The sequence below is a fragment of the Vanellus vanellus genome, assembly GCF_965231255.1.
Source record: "Vanellus vanellus genome assembly, chromosome: 16".
NCBI lineage: Eukaryota > Metazoa > Chordata > Aves > Charadriiformes > Charadriidae > Vanellus > Vanellus vanellus.
The window spans coordinates 1,202,984-1,223,082 of record NC_138921.1 but is presented as its reverse complement, the minus strand read 5'-3'; positions in this window follow the sequence as shown (position 1 = coordinate 1,223,082).

Below are 20,099 nucleotides of genomic sequence, written 5' to 3'. Positions count from 1 at the left end.
GGTGAAAATAATCCATGATTTCAGTTCTCACCGCTGCTGGGACTGCCATATAGCAAAGGTATTCTAGCGGGAGCCTCTCACTGCTAGGCAAGAGGAGGGATTCCGCGCAAGGTTAAAGCCTACAACCTGGCCCAAAGGCAGCAGGCGTGGAGATTGTAACGGAACTAGCCTTAAGTTGTTGTAAGCTGTGATTGGAGTTGCGTGTTATAGGAATGACGATGAGGAGGATGCTTTTACAAAGAGGACCCTTATATCCTTTTAATCCTAAAGCAGGTTGATCCTTGTAATCCTGAGGGAGGAGGAGAGGGTTTTGATTTTGGTATATAAAAAGAAAGGAAGGGAAGAAAGCACAGCTCCGCGGTGGCTTTTTCGGGCCAGTCAGGCGAAGATGGCCTCAGAGGAGACTCCTAGAATAGTTTGGGTTGGAAGGGACCCTCAAAGATCACCTAGTTCGCCCCGCTGCTGTGGGCAGGGACATCTTTCACAGGTTGCTCCAAGTCCCGTCCAACCCGGCCTCGCACACCTCCAGGGATGGGGCATCCACAAGCTCTCTGGGCAACCCGGGCCAGGGTCTCACCAGCCGCAAGACCAGAGGCAGTTCCCTCAGCCTGCCCTCCTGGGCCCTGGCCCCTCACCGCCTGAAGGCCCGGGGCTGGGCCCGCACCCCACACACTCGCGTCTCTCCTGGGCTGGGGAGACCAGGAGGGGACAGAGGAGTCCAGACACACTTCCAAAGTCACAAATAAAGAGAGGGAAAGCATTTTTAGTTATTTTCAAAGTTTATTATTGCCCAGTCTCGAAAAGAACTAATCGAGCAGCTAGAAGGGGCCTTACTGATGAAGGCCAGCACTTCCTGCCGGCAGACCTGCGGTCTTCCGCTTCTGCAGAGGAAGCTTTCTTGAGGCTCAGAGCAGAGGAGACGGCACCCCTTCAGAAGGGGTGAGGGTCTGGGAGAGGGTGGGAGATGGGAAGGAAGGTCTCACAAAGTAATTGTTGATGCTGGGGAGATGGAAAGCAGGAGCCGGCAGGCCGGCCAGGCACGGAGGGTAAGCCTCCCAGCTAGTGCCAGTTGCGGTGGCTGGGCCGACGGTAGGGCACTGGCCGGGCTCTCCGCCAGACCCGCTTCAAGAGTTTTGTGTGGTGGTGCCAGGGGAGCCATCCTGCAGGTGGATCCACCTCCATGGGCTCCTCTTCATCTCCAGGTGGATCCACCTCCATGGGCTCCTCCTCATCTCCAGGTGGATCCACCTCCATGGGCTCCACACCATCAGCTACCTGAGTGATGCTGAGCAGGACCACGTAGCTGATGCTGCATCCCTTCTGACACCGCCTCTTCCTTGGCACCCTCATCAACCCCTTCTCTGGTTTCCCACGCAGAGATGGGCACCCGCTCGCTTTGCTGCTGTGGCTCCTTTTTCTGCCAACCATCGTGGAGGCCAAGGGCCCGGAAGCTCAGTGAATGTGGGCAACTGCTGGGGACAGGGTATTAAAGGCTCCGGAACACAACGCAATGAGGTAGCTTCTGACATCAGGAGGCCATTGTGACGTCTATGCAAATGACCATATATGGCCATTCTAGCAGCTGGGGGAGCCTGTGTCCTTCAAGGTACCCACCCTACTGTGGGAGGAAGAGGAGGGTCGGGGGGGTTGAGGGCCCCTTTCCTGGGGATTGTGTCCCACTGTCCATTGCTAAGGGGGGAACGTTTCAGGGATCCGATTTTTCTGAGGAGGGCCAGAATTGGTTGGACTCTCCCCACCCATCCTGCTCGGCTCCCTTGTAAAGGCTGAGGGATTGTTAAAACTCTAGGTGAGCCAGATGGAGACTTTGCACCAAGTTCAGTGGAATGTCGATGAGGCCCAATGTGAATGAGTCCTTAGAGGAAAACGGAATGAAAGCGCGGAGTGTTAAAAACTACCCTGAAAGCAATGGGTGCTGAGACATTCAAGCACTGGGAGACACATTTAGCGGAAGCCACTTGGCTAGTTAACGCTAGAGGATATGGCAGTCGACCTGTCCCTGCCCAACCCAAAGCCCTGCACCCTGTGGAAGGAGATGAGATCCCCGTAGTACAGATAAGGAACCCGTTGGGAAAGACAGTGCGGGTTATGGCTCCCTCAGGAAAGAGTAACCTCTTCACGGGATTGTTTTTGCTCAAGGACCTGGGTGCGTTTGGTGGGTAATGCAAAAGGGTCGGGGAGTCCAATGCGAACCTCAAGGTGATTTAAGCTTGGGTGAAAATAATCCATGATTTCAGTTCTCACCGCTGCTGGGACTGCCATATAGCAAAGGTATTCTAGCGGGAGCCTCTCACTGCTAGGCAAGAGGAGGGATTCCGCACAAGGTTAAAGCCTACAACCTGGCCCAAAGGCAGCAGGAGTGGAGATTGTAACGGAACTAGCCTTAAGTTGTTGTAAGCTGTGATTGGAGTTGCGTGTTATAGGAATGACGATGAGGAGGATGCTTTTACAAAGAGGACCCTTATATCCTTTTAATCCTAAAGCAGGTTGATCCTTGTAATCCTGAGGGAGGAGGAGAGGGTTTTGATTTTGGTATATAAAAAGAAAGGAAGGGAAGAAAGCACAGCTCCGCGGTGGCTTTTTCGGGCCAGTCAGGCGAAGATGGCCTCAGAGGAGACTCCTAGAATAGTTTGGGTTGGAAGGGACCCTCAAAGATCACCTAGTTCGCCCCGCTGCTGTGGGCAGGGACATCTTTCACAGGTTGCTCCAAGTCCCGTCCAACCCGGCCTCGCACACCTCCAGGGATGGGGCATCCACAAGCTCTCTGGGCAACCCGGGCCAGGGTCTCACCAGCCGCAAGACCAGAGGCAGTTCCCTCAGCCTGCCCTCCTGGGCCCTGGCCCCTCACCGCCCTGAAGGCCCGGGGCTGGGCCCGCACCCCACACACTCGCGTCTCTCCTGGGCTGGGGAGACCAGGAGGGGACAGAGGAGTCCAGACACACTTCCAAAGTCACAAATAAAGAGAGGGAAAGCATTTTTAGTTATTTTCAAAGTTTATTATTGCCCAGTCTCGAAAAGAACTAATCGAGCAGCTAGAAGGGGCCTTACTGATGAAGGCCAGCACTTCCTGCCGGCAGACCTGCGGTCTTCCGCTTCTGCAGAGGAAGCTTTCTTGAGGCTCAGAGCAGAGGAGACGGCACCCCTTCAGAAGGGGTGAGGGTCTGGGAGAGGGTGGGAGATGGGAAGGAAGGTCTCACAAAGTAATTGTTGATGCTGGGGAGATGGAAAGCAGGAGCCGGCAGGCCGGCCAGGCACGGAGGGTAAGCCTCCCAGCTAGTGCCAGTTGCGGTGGCTGGGCCGACGGTAGGGCACTGGCCGGGCTCTCCGCCAGACCCGCTTCAAGAGTTTTGTGTGGTGGTGCCAGGGGAGCCATCCTGCAGGTGGATCCACCTCCATGGGCTCCTCTTCATCTCCAGGTGGATCCACCTCCATGGGCTCCTCCTCATCTCCAGGTGGATCCACCTCCATGGGCTCCACACCATCAGCTACCTGAGTGATGCTGAGCAGGACCACGTAGCTGATGCTGCATCCCTTCTGACACCGCCTCTTCCTTGGCACCCTCATCAACCCCTTCTCTGGTTTCCCACGCAGAGATGGGCACCCGCTCGCTTTGCTGCTGTGGCTCCTTTTTCTGCCAACCATCGTGGAGGCCAAGGGCCCGGAAGCTCAGTGAATGTGGGCAACTGCTGGGGACAGGGTATTAAAGGCTCCGGAACACAACGCAATGAGGTAGCTTCTGACATCAGGAGGCCATTGTGACGTCTATGCAAATGACCATATATGGCCATTCTAGCAGCTGGGGGAGCCTGTGTCCTTCAAGGTACCCACCCTACTGTGGGAGGAAGAGGAGGGTCGGGGGGGTTGAGGGCCCCTTTCCTGGGGATTGTGTCCCACTGTCCATTGCTAAGGGGGGAACGTTTCAGGGATCCGATTTTTCTGAGGAGGGCCAGAATTGGTTGGACTCTCCCCACCCATCCTGCTCGGCTCCCTTGTAAAGGCTGAGGGATTGTTAAAACTCTAGGTGAGCCAGATGGAGAATTTGCACCAAGTTCAGTGGAATGTCGATGAGGCCCAATGTGAATGAGTCCTTAGAGGAAAACGGAATGAAAGCGCGGAGTGTTAAAAACTACCCTGAAGGCAATGGGTGCTGAGACATTCAAGCACTGGGAGACACATTTAGCGGAAGCCACTTGGCTAGTTAACACTAGAGGATATGGCAGTCGACCTGTCCCTGCCCAACCCAAAGCCCTGCACCCTGTGGAAGGAGATGAGATCCCCGTAGCACAGATAAGGAACCCGTTGGGAAAGACAGTGCGGGTTATGGCTCCCTCAGGAAAGAGTAACCTCTTCACGGGATTGTTTTTGCTCAAGGACCTGGGTGCGTTTGGTGGGTAATGCAAAAGGGTCGGGGAGTCCAATGCGAACCTCAAGGTGATTTAAGCTTGGGTGAAAATAATCCATGATTTCAGTTCTCACCGCTGCTGGGACTGCCATATAGCAAAGGTATTCTAGCGGGAGCCTCTCACTGCTAGGCAAGAAGAGGGATTCCGCGCAAGGTTAAAGCCTACAACCTGGCCCAAAGGCAGCAGGCGTGGAGATTGTAACGGAACTAGCCTTAAGTTGTTGTAAGCTGTGATTGGAGTTGCGTGTTATAGGAATGACGATGAGGAGGATGCTTTTACAAAGAGGACCCTTATATCCTTTTAATCCTAAAGCAGGTTGATCCTTGTAATCCTGAGGGAGGAGGAGAGGGTTTTGATTTTGGTATATAAAAAGAAAGGAAGGGAAGAAAGCACAGCTCCACGGTGGCTTTTTCGGGCCAGTCAGGCGAAGATGGCCTCAGAGGAGACTCCTAGAATAGTTTGGGTTGGAAGGGACCCTCAAAGATCACCTAGTTCGCCCCGCTGCTGTGGGCAGGGACATCTTTCACAGGTTGCTCCAAGTCCCGTCCAACCCGGCCTCGCACACCTCCAGGGATGGGGCATCCACAAGCTCTCTGGGCAACCCGGGCCAGGGTCTCACCAGCCGCAAGACCAGAGGCAGTTCCCTCAGCCTGCCCTCCTGGGCCCTGGCCCCTCACCGCCCTGAAGGCCCGGGGCTGGGCCCGCACCCCACACACTCGCGTCTCTCCTGGGCTGGGGAGACCAGGAGGGGACAGAGGAGTCCAGACACACTTCCAAAGTCACAAATAAAGAGAGGGAAAGCATTTTTAGTTATTTTCAAAGTTTATTATTGCCCAGTCTCGAAAAGAACTAATCGAGCAGCTAGAAGGGGCCTTACTGATGAAGGCCAGCACTTCCTGCCGGCAGACCTGCGGTCTTCCGCTTCTGCAGAGGAAGCTTTCTTGAGGCTCAGAGCAGAGGAGACGGCACCCCTTCAGAAGGGGTGAGGGTCTGGGAGAGGGTGGGAGATGGGAAGGAAGGTCCCACAAAGTAATTGTTGATGCTGGGGAGATGGAAAGCAGGAGCCGGCAGGCCGGCCAGGCACGGAGGGTAAGCCTCCCAGCTAGTGCCAGTTGCGGTGGCTGGGCCGACGGTAGGGCACTGGCTGGGCTCGCCGCCAGACCCGCTTCAAGAGTTTTGTGTGGTGGTGCCAGGGGAGCCATCCTGCAGGTGGATCCACCTCCATGGGCTCCTCTTCATCTCCAGGTGGATCCACCTCCATGGGCTCCTCCTCATCTCCAGGTGGATCCACCTCCATGGGCTCCACATCATCAGCTACCTGAGTGATGCCGAGCAGGACCACGTAGCTGATGCTGCATCCCTTCTGACACCGCCTCTTCCTTGGCACCCTCATCAACCCCTTCTCTGGTTTCCCACGCAGAGATGGGCACCCGCTCGCTTTGCTGCTGTGGCTCCTTTTTCTGCCAACCATCGTGGAGGCCAAGGGCCCGGAAGCTCAGTGAATGTGGGCAACTGCTGGGGACAGGGTATTAAAGGCTCCGGAACACAACGCAATGAGGTAGCTTCTGACATCAGGAGGCCATTGTGACGTCTATGCAAATGACCATATATGGCCATTCTAGCAGCTGGGGGAGCCTGTGTCCTTCAAGGTACCCACCCTACTGTGGGAGGAAGAGGAGGGTCGGGGGGGTTGAGGGCCCCTTTCCTGGGGATTGTGTCCCACTGTCCATTGCTAAGGGGGGAACGTTTCAGGGATCCGATTTTTCTGAGGAGGGCCAGAATTGGTTGGACTCTCCCCACCCATCCTGCTCGGCTCCCTTGTAAAGGCTGAGGGATTGTTAAAACTCTAGGTGAGCCAGATGGAGACTTTGCACCAAGTTCAGTGGAATGTCGATGAGGCCCAATGTGAATGAGTCCTTAGAGGAAAACGGAATGAAAGCGCGGAGTGTTAAAAACTACCCTGAAGGCAATGGGTGCTGAGACATTCAAGCACTGGGAGACACATTTAGCGGAAGCCACTTGGCTAGTTAACACTAGAGGATATGGCAGTCGACCTGTCCCTGCCCAACGCAAAGCCCTGCACCCTGTGGAAGGAGATGAGATCCCCATAGTACAGATAAGGAACCCGTTGGGAAAGACAGTGCGGGTTATGGCTCCCTCAGGAAAGAGTAACCTCTTCACGGGATTGTTTTTGCTCAAGGACCTGGGTGCGTTTGGTGGGTAATGCAAAAGGGTCGGGGAGTCCAATGCGAACCTCAAGGTGATTTAAGCTTGGGTGAAAATAATCCATGATTTCAGTTCTCACCGCTGCTGGGACTGCCATATAGCAAAGGTATTCTAGCGGGAGCCTCTCACTGCTAGGCAAGAGGAGGGATTCCGCGCAAGGTTAAAGCCTACAACCTGGCCCAAAGGCAGCAGGCGTGGAGATTGTAACGGAACTAGCCTTAAGTTGTTGTAAGCTGTGATTGGAGTTGCGTGTTATAGGAATGACGATGAGGAGGATGCTTTTACAAAGAGGACCCTTATATCCTTTTAATCCTAAAGCAGGTTGATCCTTGTAATCCTGAGGGAGGAGGAGAGGGTTTTGATTTTGGTATATAAAAAGAAAGGAAGGGAAGAAAGCACAGCTCCGCGGTGGCTTTTTCGGGCCAGTCAGGCGAAGATGGCCTCAGAGGAGACTCCTAGAATAGTTTGGGTTGGAAGGGACCCTCAAAGATCACCTAGTTCGCCCCGCTGCTGTGGGCAGGGACATCTTTCACAGGTTGCTCCAAGTCCCGTCCAACCCGGCCTCGCACACCTCCAGGGATGGGGCATCCACAAGCTCTCTGGGCAACCCGGGCCAGGGTCTCACCAGCCGCAAGACCAGAGGCAGTTCCCTCAGCCTGCCCTCCTGGGCCCTGGCCCCTCACCGCCCTGAAGGCCCGGGGCTGGGCCCGCACCCCACACACTCGCGTCTCTCCTGGGCTGGGGAGACCAGGAGGGGACAGAGGAGTCCAGACACACTTCCAAAGTCACAAATAAAGAGAGGGAAAGCATTTTTAGTTATTTTCAAAGTTTATTATTGCCCAGTCTCGAAAAGAACTAATCGAGCAGCTAGAAGGGGCCTTACTGATGAAGGCCAGCACTTCCTGCCGGCAGACCTGCGGTCTTCCGCTTCTGCAGAGGAAGCTTTCTTGAGGCTCAGAGCAGAGGAGACGGCACCCCTTCAGAAGGGGTGAGGGTCTGGGAGAGGGTGGGAGATGGGAAGGAAGGTCCCACAAAGTAATTGTTGATGCTGGGGAGATGGAAAGCAGGAGCCGGCAGGCCGGCCAGGCACGGAGGGTAAGCCTCCCAGCTAGTGCCAGTTGCGGTGGCTGGGCCGACGGTAGGGCACTGGCTGGGCTCTCCGCCAGACCCGCTTCAAGAGTTTTGTGTGGTGGTGCCAGGGGAGCCATCCTGCAGGTGGATCCACCTCCATGGGCTCCTCTTCATCTCCAGGTGGATCCACCTCCATGGGCTCCTCCTCATCTCCAGGTGGATCCACCTCCATGGGCTCCACATCATCAGCTACCTGAGTGATGCCGAGCAGGACCACGTAGCTGATGCTGCATCCCTTCTGACACCGCCTCTTCCTTGGCACCCTCATCAACCCCTTCTCTGGTTTCCCACGCAGAGATGGGCACCCGCTCACTTTGCTGCTGTGGCTCCTTTTTCTGCCAACCATCGTGGAGGCCAAGGGCCCGGAAGCTCAGTGAATGTGGGCAACTGCTGGGGACAGGGTATTAAAGGCTCCGGAACACAACGCAATGAGGTAGCTTCTGACATCAGGAGGCCATTGTGACGTCTATGCAAATGACCATATATGGCCATTCTAGCAGCTGGGGGAGCCTGTGTCCTTCAAGGTACCCACCCTACTGTGGGAGGAAGAGGAGGGTCGGGGGGGTTGAGGGCCCCTTTCCTGGGGATTGTGTCCCACTGTCCATTCCTAAGGGTGGGACGTTTTAGGGATCCGATTTTTCTGAGGAGGGCCAGAATTGGTTGGACTCTCCCCACCCATCCTGCTCGGCTCCCTTGTAAAGGCTGAGGGATTGTTAAAACTCTAGGTGAGCCAGATGGAGACTTTGCACCAAGTTCAGTGGAATGTCGATGAGGCCCAATGTGAATGAGTCCTTAGAGGAAAACTGAATGAAAGCGCGGAGTGTTAAAAACTACCCTGAAGGCAATGGGTGCTGAGACATTCAAGCACTGGGAGACACATTTAGCGGAAGCCACTTGGCTAGTTAACGCTAGAGGATATGGCAGTCGACCTGTCCCTGCCCAACCCAAAGCCCTGCACCCTGTGGAAGGAGATGAGATCCCCGTAGTACAGATAAGGAACCCGTTGGGAAAGACAGTGCGGGTTATGGCTCCCTCAGGAAAGAGTAACCTCTTCACGGGATTGTTTTTGCTCAAGGACCTGGGTGCGTTTGGTAGGTAATGCAAAAGGGTCGGGGAGTCCAATGCGAACCTCAAGGTGATTTAAGCTTGGGTGAAAATAATCCATGATTTCAGTTCTCACCGCTGCTGGGACTGCCATATAGCAAAGGTATTCTAGCGGGAGCCTCTCACTGCTAGGCAAGAGGAGGGATTCCGCACAAGGTTAAAGCCTACAACCTGGCCCAAAGGCAGCAGGAGTGGAGATTGTAACGGAACTAGCCTTAAGTTGTTGTAAGCTGTGATTGGAGTTGCGTGTTATAGGAATGACGATGAGGAGGATGCTTTTACAAAGAGGACCCTTATATCCTTTTAATCCTAAAGCAGGTTGATCCTTGTAATCCTGAGGGAGGAGGAGAGGGTTTTGATTTTGGTATATAAAAAGAAAGGAAGGGAAGAAAGCACAGCTCCGCGGTGGCTTTTTCGGGCCAGTCAGGCGAAGATGGCCTCAGAGGAGACTCCTAGAATAGTTTGGGTTGGAAGGGACCCTCAAAGATCACCTAGTTCGCCCCGCTGCTGTGGGCAGGGACATCTTTCACAGGTTGCTCCAAGTCCCGTCCAACCCGGCCTCGCACACCTCCAGGGATGGGGCATCCACAAGCTCTCTGGGCAACCCGGGCCAGGGTCTCACCAGCCGCAAGACCAGAGGCAGTTCCCTCAGCCTGCCCTCCTGGGCCCTGGCCCCTCACCGCCCTGAAGGCCCGGGGCTGGGCCCGCACCCCACACACTCGCGTCTCTCCTGGGCTGGGGAGACCAGGAGGGGACGGAGGAGTCCAGACACACTTCCAAAGTCACAAATAAAGAGAGGGAAAGCATTTTTAGTTATTTTCAAAGTTTATTATTGCCCAGTCTCGAAAAGAACTAATCGAGCAGCTAGAAGGGGCCTTACTGATGAAGGCCAGCACTTCCTGCCGGCAGACCTGCGGTCTTCCGCTTCTGCAGAGGAAGCTTTCTTGAGGCTCAGAGCAGAGGAGACGGCACCCCTTCAGAAGGGGTGAGGGTCTGGGAGAGGGTGGGAGATGGGAAGGAAGGTCCCACAAAGTAATTGTTGATGCTGGGGAGATGGAAAGCAGGAGCCGGCAGGCCGGCCAGGCACGGAGGGTAAGCCTCCCAGCTAGTGCCAGTTGCGGTGGCTGGGCCGACGGTAGGGCACTGGCCGGGCTCTCCGCCAGACCCGCTTCAAGAGTTTTGTGTGGTGGTGCCAGGGGAGCCATCCTGCAGGTGGATCCACCTCCATGGGCTCCTCCTCATCTCCAGGTGGATCCACCTCCATGGGCTCCTCCTCATCTCCAGGTGGATCCACCTCCATGGGCTCCACACCATCAGCTACCTGAGTGATGCTGAGCAGGACCACGTAGCTGATGCTGCATCCCTTCTGACACCGCCTCTTCCTTGGCACCCTCATCAACCCCTTCTCTGGTTTCCCACGCAGAGATGGGCACCCGCTCGCTTTGCTGCTGTGGCTCCTTTTTCTGCCAACCATCGTGGAGGCCAAGGGCCCGGAAGCTCAGTGAATGTGGGCAACTGCTGGGGACAGGGTATTAAAGGCTCCGGAACACAACGCAATGAGGTAGCTTCTGACATCAGGAGGCCATTGTGACGTCTATGCAAATGACCATATATGGCCATTCTAGCAGCTGGGGGAGCCTGTGTCCTTCAAGGTACCCACCCTACTGTGGGAGGAAGAGGAGGGTCGGGGGGGTTGAGGGCCCCTTTCCTGGGGATTGTGTCCCACTGTCCATTGCTAAGGGGGGAACGTTTCAGGGATCCGATTTTTCTGAGGAGGGCCAGAATTGGTTGGACTCTCCCCACCCATCCTGCTCGGCTCCCTTGTAAAGGCTGAGGGATTGTTAAAACTCTAGGTGAGCCAGATGGAGACTTTGCACCAAGTTCAGTGGAATGTCGATGAGGCCCAATGTGAATGAGTCCTTAGAGGAAAACGGAATGAAAGCGCGGAGTGTTAAAAACTACCCTGAAAGCAATGGGTGCTGAGACATTCAAGCACTGGGAGACACATTTAGCGGAAGCCACTTGGCTAGTTAACGCTAGAGGATATGGCAGTCGACCTGTCCCTGCCCAACCCAAAGCCCTGCACCCTGTGGAAGGAGATGAGATCCCCGTAGTACAGATAAGGAACCCGTTGGGAAAGACAGTGCGGGTTATGGCTCCCTCAGGAAAGAGTAACCTCTTCACGGGATTGTTTTTGCTCAAGGACATGGGTGCGTTTGGTGGGTAATGCAAAAGGGTCGGGGAGTCCAATGCGAACCTCAAGGTGATTTAAGCTTGGGTGAAAATAATCCATGATTTCAGTTCTCACCGCTGCTGGGACTGCCATATAGCAAAGGTATTCTAGCGGGAGCCTCTCACTGCTAGGCAAGAGGAGGGATTCCGCGCAAGGTTAAAGCCTACAACCTGGCCCAAAGGCAGCAGGCGTGGAGATTGTAACGGAACTAGCCTTAAGTTGTTGTAAGCTGTGATTGGAGTTGCGTGTTATAGGAATGACGATGAGGAGGATGCTTTTACAAAGAGGACCCTTATATCCTTTTAATCCTAAAGCAGGTTGATCCTTGTAATCCTGAGGGAGGAGGAGAGGGTTTTGATTTTGGTATATAAAAAGAAAGGAAGGGAAGAAAGCACAGCTCCGCGGTGGCTTTTTCGGGCCAGTCAGGCGAAGATGGCCTCAGAGGAGACTCCTAGAATAGTTTGGGTTGGAAGGGACCATCAAAGATCACCTAGTTCGCCCCACTGCTGTGGGCAGGGACATCTTTCACAGGTTGCTCCAAGTCCCGTCCAACCCGGCCTCGCACACCTCCAGGGATGGGGCATCCACAAGCTCTCTGGGCAACCCGGGCCAGGGTCTCACCAGCCGCAAGACCAGAGGCAGTTCCCTCAGCCTGCCCTCCTGGGCCCTGGCCCCTCACCGCCCTGAAGGCCCGGGGCTGGGCCCGCACCCCACACACTCGCGTCTCTCCTGGGCTGGGGAGACCAGGAGGGGACAGAGGAGTCCAGACACACTTCCAAAGTCACAAATAAAGAGAGGGAAAGCATTTTTAGTTATTTTCAAAGTTTATTATTGCCCAGTCTCGAAAAGAACTAATCGAGCAGCTAGAAGGGGCCTTACTGATGAAGGCCAGCACTTCCTGCCGGCAGACCTGCGGTCTTCCGCTTCTGCAGAGGAAGCTTTCTTGAGGCTCAGAGCAGAGGAGACGGCACCCCTTCAGAAGGGGTGAGGGTCTGGGAGAGGGTGGGAGATGGGAAGGAAGGTCCCACAAAGTAATTGTTGATGCTGGGGAGATGGAAAGCAGGAGCCGGCAGGCCGGCCAGGCACGGAGGGTAAGCCTCCCAGCTAGTGCCAGTTGCGGTGGCTGGGCCGACGGTAGGGCACTGGCCGGGCTCTCCGCCAGACCCGCTTCAAGAGTTTTGTGTGGTGGTGCCAGGGGAGCCATCCTGCAGGTGGATCCACCTCCATGGGCTCCTCCTCATCTCCAGGTGGATCCACCTCCATGGGCTCCTCCTCATCTCCAGGTGGATCCACCTCCATGGGCTCCACACCATCAGCTACCTGAGTGATGCTGAGCAGGACCACGTAGCTGATGCTGCATCCCTTCTGACACCGCCTCTTCCTTGGCACCCTCATCAACCCCTTCTCTGGTTTCCCACGCAGAGATGGGCACCCGCTCGCTTTGCTGCTGTGGCTCCTTTTTCTGCCAACCATCGTGGAGGCCAAGGGCCCGGAAGCTCAGTGAATGTGGGCAACTGCTGGGGACAGGGTATTAAAGGCTCCGGAACACAACGCAATGAGGTAGCGTCTGACATCAGGAGGCCATTGTGACGTCTATGCAAATGACCATATATGGCCATTCTAGCAGCTGGGGGAGCCTGTGTCCTTCAAGGTACCCACCCTACTGTGGGAGGAAGAGGAGGGTCGGGGGGGTTGAGGGCCCCTTTCCTGGGGATTGTGTCCCACTGTCCATTCCTAAGGGTGGGACGTTTTAGGGATCCGATTTTTCTGAGGAGGGCCAGAATTGGTTGGACTCTCCCCACCCATCCTGCTCGGCTCCCTTGTAAAGGCTGAGGGATTGTTAAAACTCTAGGTGAGCCAGATGGAGACTTTGCACCAAGTTCAGTGGAATGTCGATGAGGCCCAATGTGAATGAGTCCTTAGAGGAAAACGGAATGAAAGCGCGGAGTGTTAAAAACTACCCTGAAAGCAATGGGTGCTGAGACATTCAAGCACTGGGAGACACATTTAGCGGAAGCCACTTGGCTAGTTAACGCTAGAGGATATGGCAGTCGACCTGTCCCTGCCCAACCCAAAGCCCTGCACCCTGTGGAAGGAGATGAGATCCCCGTAGTACAGATAAGGAACCCGTTGGGAAAGACAGTGCGGGTTATGGCTCCCTCAGGAAAGAGTAACCTCTTCACGGGATTGTTTTTGCTCAAGGACATGGGTGCGTTTGGTGGGTAATGCAAAAGGGTCGGGGAGTCCAATGCGAACCTCAAGGTGATTTAAGCTTGGGTGAAAATAATCCATGATTTCAGTTCTCACCGCTGCTGGGACTGCCATATAGCAAAGGTATTCTAGCGGGAGCCTCTCACTGCTAGGCAAGAGGAGGGATTCCGCGCAAGGTTAAAGCCTACAACCTGGCCCAAAGGCAGCAGGCGTGGAGATTGTAACGGAACTAGCCTTAAGTTGTTGTAAGCTGTGATTGGAGTTGCGTGTTATAGGAATGACGATGAGGAGGATGCTTTTACAAAGAGGACCCTTATATCCTTTTAATCCTAAAGCAGGTTGATCCTTGTAATCCTGAGGGAGGAGGAGAGGGTTTTGATTTTGGTATATAAAAAGAAAGGAAGGGAAGAAAGCACAGCTCCGCGGTGGCTTTTTCGGGCCAGTCAGGCGAAGATGGCCTCAGAGGAGACTCCTAGAATAGTTTGGGTTGGAAGGGACCATCAAAGATCACCTAGTTCGCCCCACTGCTGTGGGCAGGGACATCTTTCACAGGTTGCTCCAAGTCCCGTCCAACCCGGCCTCGCACACCTCCAGGGATGGGGCATCCACAAGCTCTCTGGGCAACCCGGGCCAGGGTCTCACCAGCCGCAAGACCAGAGGCAGTTCCCTCAGCCTGCCCTCCTGGGCCCTGGCCCCTCACCGCCCTGAAGGCCCGGGGCTGGGCCCGCACCCCACACACTCGCGTCTCTCCTGGGCTGGGGAGACCAGGAGGGGACAGAGGAGTCCAGACACACTTCCAAAGTCACAAATAAAGAGAGGGAAAGCATTTTTAGTTATTTTCAAAGTTTATTATTGCCCAGTCTCGAAAAGAACTAATCGAGCAGCTAGAAGGGGCCTTACTGATGAAGGCCAGCACTTCCTGCCGGCAGACCTGCGGTCTTCCGCTTCTGCAGAGGAAGCTTTCTTGAGGCTCAGAGCAGAGGAGACGGCACCCCTTCAGAAGGGGTGAGGGTCTGGGAGAGGGTGGGAGATGGGAAGGAAGGTCCCACAAAGTAATTGTTGATGCTGGGGAGATGGAAAGCAGGAGCCGGCAGGCCGGCCAGGCACGGAGGGTAAGCCTCCCAGCTAGTGCCAGTTGCGGTGGCTGGGCCGACGGTAGGGCACTGGCCGGGCTCTCCGCCAGACCCGCTTCAAGAGTTTTGTGTGGTGGTGCCAGGGGAGCCATCCTGCAGGTGGATCCACCTCCATGGGCTCCTCCTCATCTCCAGGTGGATCCACCTCCATGGGCTCCTCCTCATCTCCAGGTGGATCCACCTCCATGGGCTCCACACCATCAGCTACCTGAGTGATGCTGAGCAGGACCACGTAGCTGATGCTGCATCCCTTCTGACACCGCCTCTTCCTTGGCACCCTCATCAACCCCTTCTCTGGTTTCCCACGCAGAGATGGGCACCCGCTCGCTTTGCTGCTGTGGCTCCTTTTTCTGCCAACCATCGTGGAGGCCAAGGGCCCGGAAGCTCAGTGAATGTGGGCAACTGCTGGGGACAGGGTATTAAAGGCTCCGGAACACAACGCAATGAGGTAGCGTCTGACATCAGGAGGCCATTGTGACGTCTATGCAAATGACCATATATGGCCATTCTAGCAGCTGGGGGAGCCTGTGTCCTTCAAGGTACCCACCCTACTGTGGGAGGAAGAGGAGGGTCGGGGGGGTTGAGGGCCCCTTTCCTGGGGATTGTGTCCCACTGTCCATTCCTAAGGGTGGGACGTTTTAGGGATCCGATTTTTCTGAGGAGGGCCAGAATTGGTTGGACTCTCCCCACCCATCCTGCTCGGCTCCCTTGTAAAGGCTGAGGGATTGTTAAAACTCTAGGTGAGCCAGATGGAGACTTTGCACCAAGTTCAGTGGAATGTCGATGAGGCCCAATGTGAATGAGTCCTTAGAGGAAAACGGAATGAAAGCGCGGAGTGTTAAAAACTACCCTGAAAGCAATGGGTGCTGAGACATTCAAGCACTGGGAGACACATTTAGCGGAAGCCACTTGGCTAGTTAACGCTAGAGGATATGGCAGTCGACCTGTCCCTGCCCAACCCAAAGCCCTGCACCCTGTGGAAGGAGATGAGATCCCCGTAGTACAGATAAGGAACCCGTTGGGAAAGACAGTGCGGGTTATGGCTCCCTCAGGAAAGAGTAACCTCTTCACGGGATTGTTTTTGCTCAAGGACCTGGGTGCGTTTGGTGGGTAATGCAAAAGGGTCGGGGAGTCCAATGCGAACCTCAAGGTGATTTAAGCTTGGGTGAAAATAATCCATGATTTCAGTTCTCACCGCTGCTGGGACTGCCATATAGCAAAGGTATTCTAGCGGGAGCCTCTCACTGCTAGGCAAGAGGAGGGATTCCGCACAAGGTTAAAGCCTACAACCTGGCCCAAAGGCAGCAGGCGTGGAGATTGTAACGGAACTAGCCTTAAGTTGTTGTAAGCTGTGATTGGAGTTGCGTGTTATAGGAATGACGATGAGGAGGATGCTTTTACAAAGAGGACCCTTATATCCTTTTAATCCTAAAGCAGGTTGATCCTTGTAATCCTGAGGGAGGAGGAGAGGGTTTTGATTTTGGTATATAAAAAGAAAGGAAGGGAAGAAAGCACAGCTCCGCGGTGGCTTTTTCGGGCCAGTCAGGCGAAGATGGCCTCAGAGGAGACTCCTAGAATAGTTTGGGTTGGAAGGGACCCTCAAAGATCACCTAGTTCGCCCCGCTGCTGTGGGCAGGGACATCTTTCACAGGTTGCTCCAAGTCCCGTCCAACCCGGCCTCGCACACCTCCAGGGATGGGGCATCCACAAGCTCTCTGGGCAACCCGGGCCAGGGTCTCACCAGCCGCAAGACCAGAGGCAGTTCCCTCAGCCTGCCCTCCTGGGCCCTGGCCCCTCACCGCCCTGAAGGCCCGGGGCTGGGCCCGCACCCCACACACTCGCGTCTCTCCTGGGCTGGGGAGACCAGGAGGGGACAGAGGAGTCCAGACACACTTCCAAAGTCACAAATAAAGAGAGGGAAAGCATTTTTAGTTATTTTCAAAGTTTATTATTGCCCAGTCTCGAAAAGAACTAATCGAGCAGCTAGAAGGGGCCTTACTGATGAAGGCCAGCACTTCCTGCCAGCAGACCTGCGGTCTTCCGCTTCTGCAGAGGAAGCTTTCTTGAGGCTCAGAGCAGAGGAGACGGCACCCCTTCAGAAGGGGTGAGGGTCTGGGAGAGGGTGGGAGATGGGAAGGAAGGTCCCACAAAGTAATTGTTGATGCTGGGGAGATGGAAAGCAGGAGCCGGCAGGCCGGCCAGGCACGGAGGGTAAGCCTCCCAGCTAGTGCCAGTTGCGGTGGCTGGGCCGACGGTAGGGCACTGGCCGGGCTCTCCGCCAGACCCGCTTCAAGAGTTTTGTGTGGTGGTGCCAGGGGAGCCATCCTGCAGGTGGATCCACCTCCATGGGCTCCTCCTCATCTCCAGGTGGATCCACCTCCATGGGCTCCTCCTCATCTCCAGGTGGATCCACCTCCATGGGCTCCACACCATCAGCTACCTGAGTGATGCTGAGCAGGACCACGTAGCTGATGCTGCATCCCTTCTGACACCGCCTCTTCCTTGGCACCCTCATCAACCCCTTCTCTGGTTTCCCACGCAGAGATGGGCACCCGCTCGCTTTGCTGCTGTGGCTCCTTTTTCTGCCAACCATCGTGGAGGCCAAGGGCCCGGAAGCTCAGTGAATGTGGGCAACTGCTGGGGACAGGGTATTAAAGGCTCCGGAACACAACGCAATGAGGTAGCTTCTGACATCAGGAGGCCATTGTGACGTCTATGCAAATGACCATATATGGCCATTCTAGCAGCTGGGGGAGCCTGTGTCCTTCAAGGTACCCACCCTACTGTGGGAGGAAGAGGAGGGTCGGGGGGGTTGAGGGCCCCTTTCCTGGGGATTGTGTCCCACTGTCCATTGCTAAGGGGGGAACGTTTCAGGGATCCGATTTTTCTGAGGAGGGCCAGAATTGGTTGGACTCTCCCCACCCATCCTGCTCGGCTCCCTTGTAAAGGCTGAGGGATTGTTAAAACTCTAGGTGAGCCAGATGGAGACTTTGCACCAAGTTCAGTGGAATGTCGATGAGGCCCAATGTGAATGAGTCCTTAGAGGAAAACGGAATGAAAGCGCGGAGTGTTAAAAACTACCCTGAAAGCAATGGGTGCTGAGACATTCAAGCACTGGGAGACACATTTAGCGGAAGCCACTTGGCTAGTTAACGCTAGAGGATATGGCAGTCGACCTGTCCCTGCCCAACCCAAAGCCCTGCACCCTGTGGAAGGAGATGAGATCCCCGTAGTACAGATAAGGAACCCGTTGGGAAAGACAGTGCGGGTTATGGCTCCCTCAGGAAAGAGTAACCTCTTCACGGGATTGTTTTTGCTCAAGGACCTGGGTGCGTTTGGTGGGTAATGCAAAAGGGTCGGGGAGTCCAATGCGAACCTCAAGGTGATTTAAGCTTGGGTGAAAATAATCCATGATTTCAGTTCTCACCGCTGCTGGGACTGCCATATAGCAAAGGTATTCTAGCGGGAGCCTCTCACTGCTAGGCAAGAGGAGGGATTCCGCGCAAGGTTAAAGCCTACAACCTGGCCCAAAGGCAGCAGGCGTGGAGATTGTAACGGAACTAGCCTTAAGTTGTTGTAAGCTGTGATTGGAGTTGCGTGTTATAGGAATGACGATGAGGAGGATGCTTTTACAAAGAGGACCCTTATATCCTTTTAATCCTAAAGCAGGTTGATCCTTGTAATCCTGAGGGAGGAGGAGAGGGTTTTGATTTTGGTATATAAAAAGAAAGGAAGGGAAGAAAGCACAGCTCCGCGGTGGCTTTTTCGGGCCAGTCAGGCGAAGATGGCCTCAGAGGAGACTCCTAGAATAGTTTGGGTTGGAAGGGACCCTCAAAGATCACCTAGTTCGCCCCGCTGCTGTGGGCAGGGACATCTTTCACAGGTTGCTCCAAGTCCCGTCCAACCCGGCCTCGCACACCTCCAGGGATGGGGCATCCACAAGCTCTCTGGGCAACCCGGGCCAGGGTCTCACCAGCCGCAAGACCAGAGGCAGTTCCCTCAGCCTGCCCTCCTGGGCCCTGGCCCCTCACCGCCCTGAAGGCCCGGGGCTGGGCCCGCACCCCACACACTCGCGTCTCTCCTGGGCTGGGGAGACCAGGAGGGGACGGAGGAGTCCAGACACACTTCCAAAGTCACAAATAAAGAGAGGGAAAGCATTTTTAGTTATTTTCAAAGTTTATTATTGCCCAGTCTCGAAAAGAACTAATCGAGCAGCTAGAAGGGGCCTTACTGATGAAGGCCAGCACTTCCTGCCGGCAGACCTGCGGTCTTCCGCTTCTGCAGAGGAAGCTTTCTTGAGGCTCAGAGCAGAGGAGACGGCACCCCTTCAGAAGGGGTGAGGGTCTGGGAGAGGGTGGGAGATGGGAAGGAAGGTCCCACAAAGTAATTGTTGATGCTGGGGAGATGGAAAGCAGGAGCCGGCAGGCCGGCCAGGCACGGAGGGTAAGCCTCCCAGCTAGTGCCAGTTGCGGTGGCTGGGCCGACGGTAGGGCACTGGCCGGGCTCTCCGCCAGACCCGCTTCAAGAGTTTTGTGTGGTGGTGCCAGGGGAGCCATCCTGCAGGTGGATCCACCTCCATGGGCTCCTCCTCATCTCCAGGTGGATCCACCTCCATGGGCTCCTCCTCATCTCCAGGTGGATCCACCTCCATGGGCTCCACACCATCAGCTACCTGAGTGATGCTGAGCAGGACCACGTAGCTGATGCTGCATCCCTTCTGACACCGCCTCTTCCTTGGCACCCTCATCAACCCCTTCTCTGGTTTCCCACGCAGAGATGGGCACCCGCTCGCTTTGCTGCTGTGGCTCCTTTTTCTGCCAACCATCGTGGAGGCCAAGGGCCCGGAAGCTCAGTGAATGTGGGCAACTGCTGGGGACAGGGTATTAAAGGCTCCGGAACACAACGCAATGAGGTAGCTTCTGACATCAGGAGGCCATTGTGACGTCTATGCAAATGACCATATATGGCCATTCTAGCAGCTGGGGGAGCCTGTGTCCTTCAAGGTACCCACCCTACTGTGGGAGGAAGAGGAGGGTCGGGGGGGTTGAGGGCCCCTTTCCTGGGGATTGTGTCCCACTGTCCATTGCTAAGGGGGGAACGTTTCAGGGATCCGATTTTTCTGAGGAGGGCCAGAATTGGTTGGACTCTCCCCACCCATCCTGCTCGGCTCCCTTGTAAAGGCTGAGGGATTGTTAAAACTCTAGGTGAGCCAGATGGAGACTTTGCACCAAGTTCAGTGGAATGTCGATGAGGCCCAATGTGAATGAGTCCTTAGAGGAAAACGGAATGAAAGCGCGGAGTGTTAAAAACTACCCTGAAAGCAATGGGTGCTGAGACATTCAAGCACTGGGAGACACATTTAGCGGAAGCCACTTGGCTAGTTAACGCTAGAGGATATGGCAGTCGACCTGTCCCTGCCCAACGCAAAGCCCTGCACCCTGTGGAAGGAGATGAGATCCCCGTAGTACAGATAAGGAACCCGTTGGGAAAGACAGTGCGGGTTATGGCTCCCTCAGGAAAGAGTAACCTCTTCACGGGATTGTTTTTGCTCAAGGACCTGGGTGCGTTTGGTGGGTAATGCAAAAGGGTCGGGGAGTCCAATGCGAACCTCAAGGTGATTTAAGCTTGGGTGAAAATAAT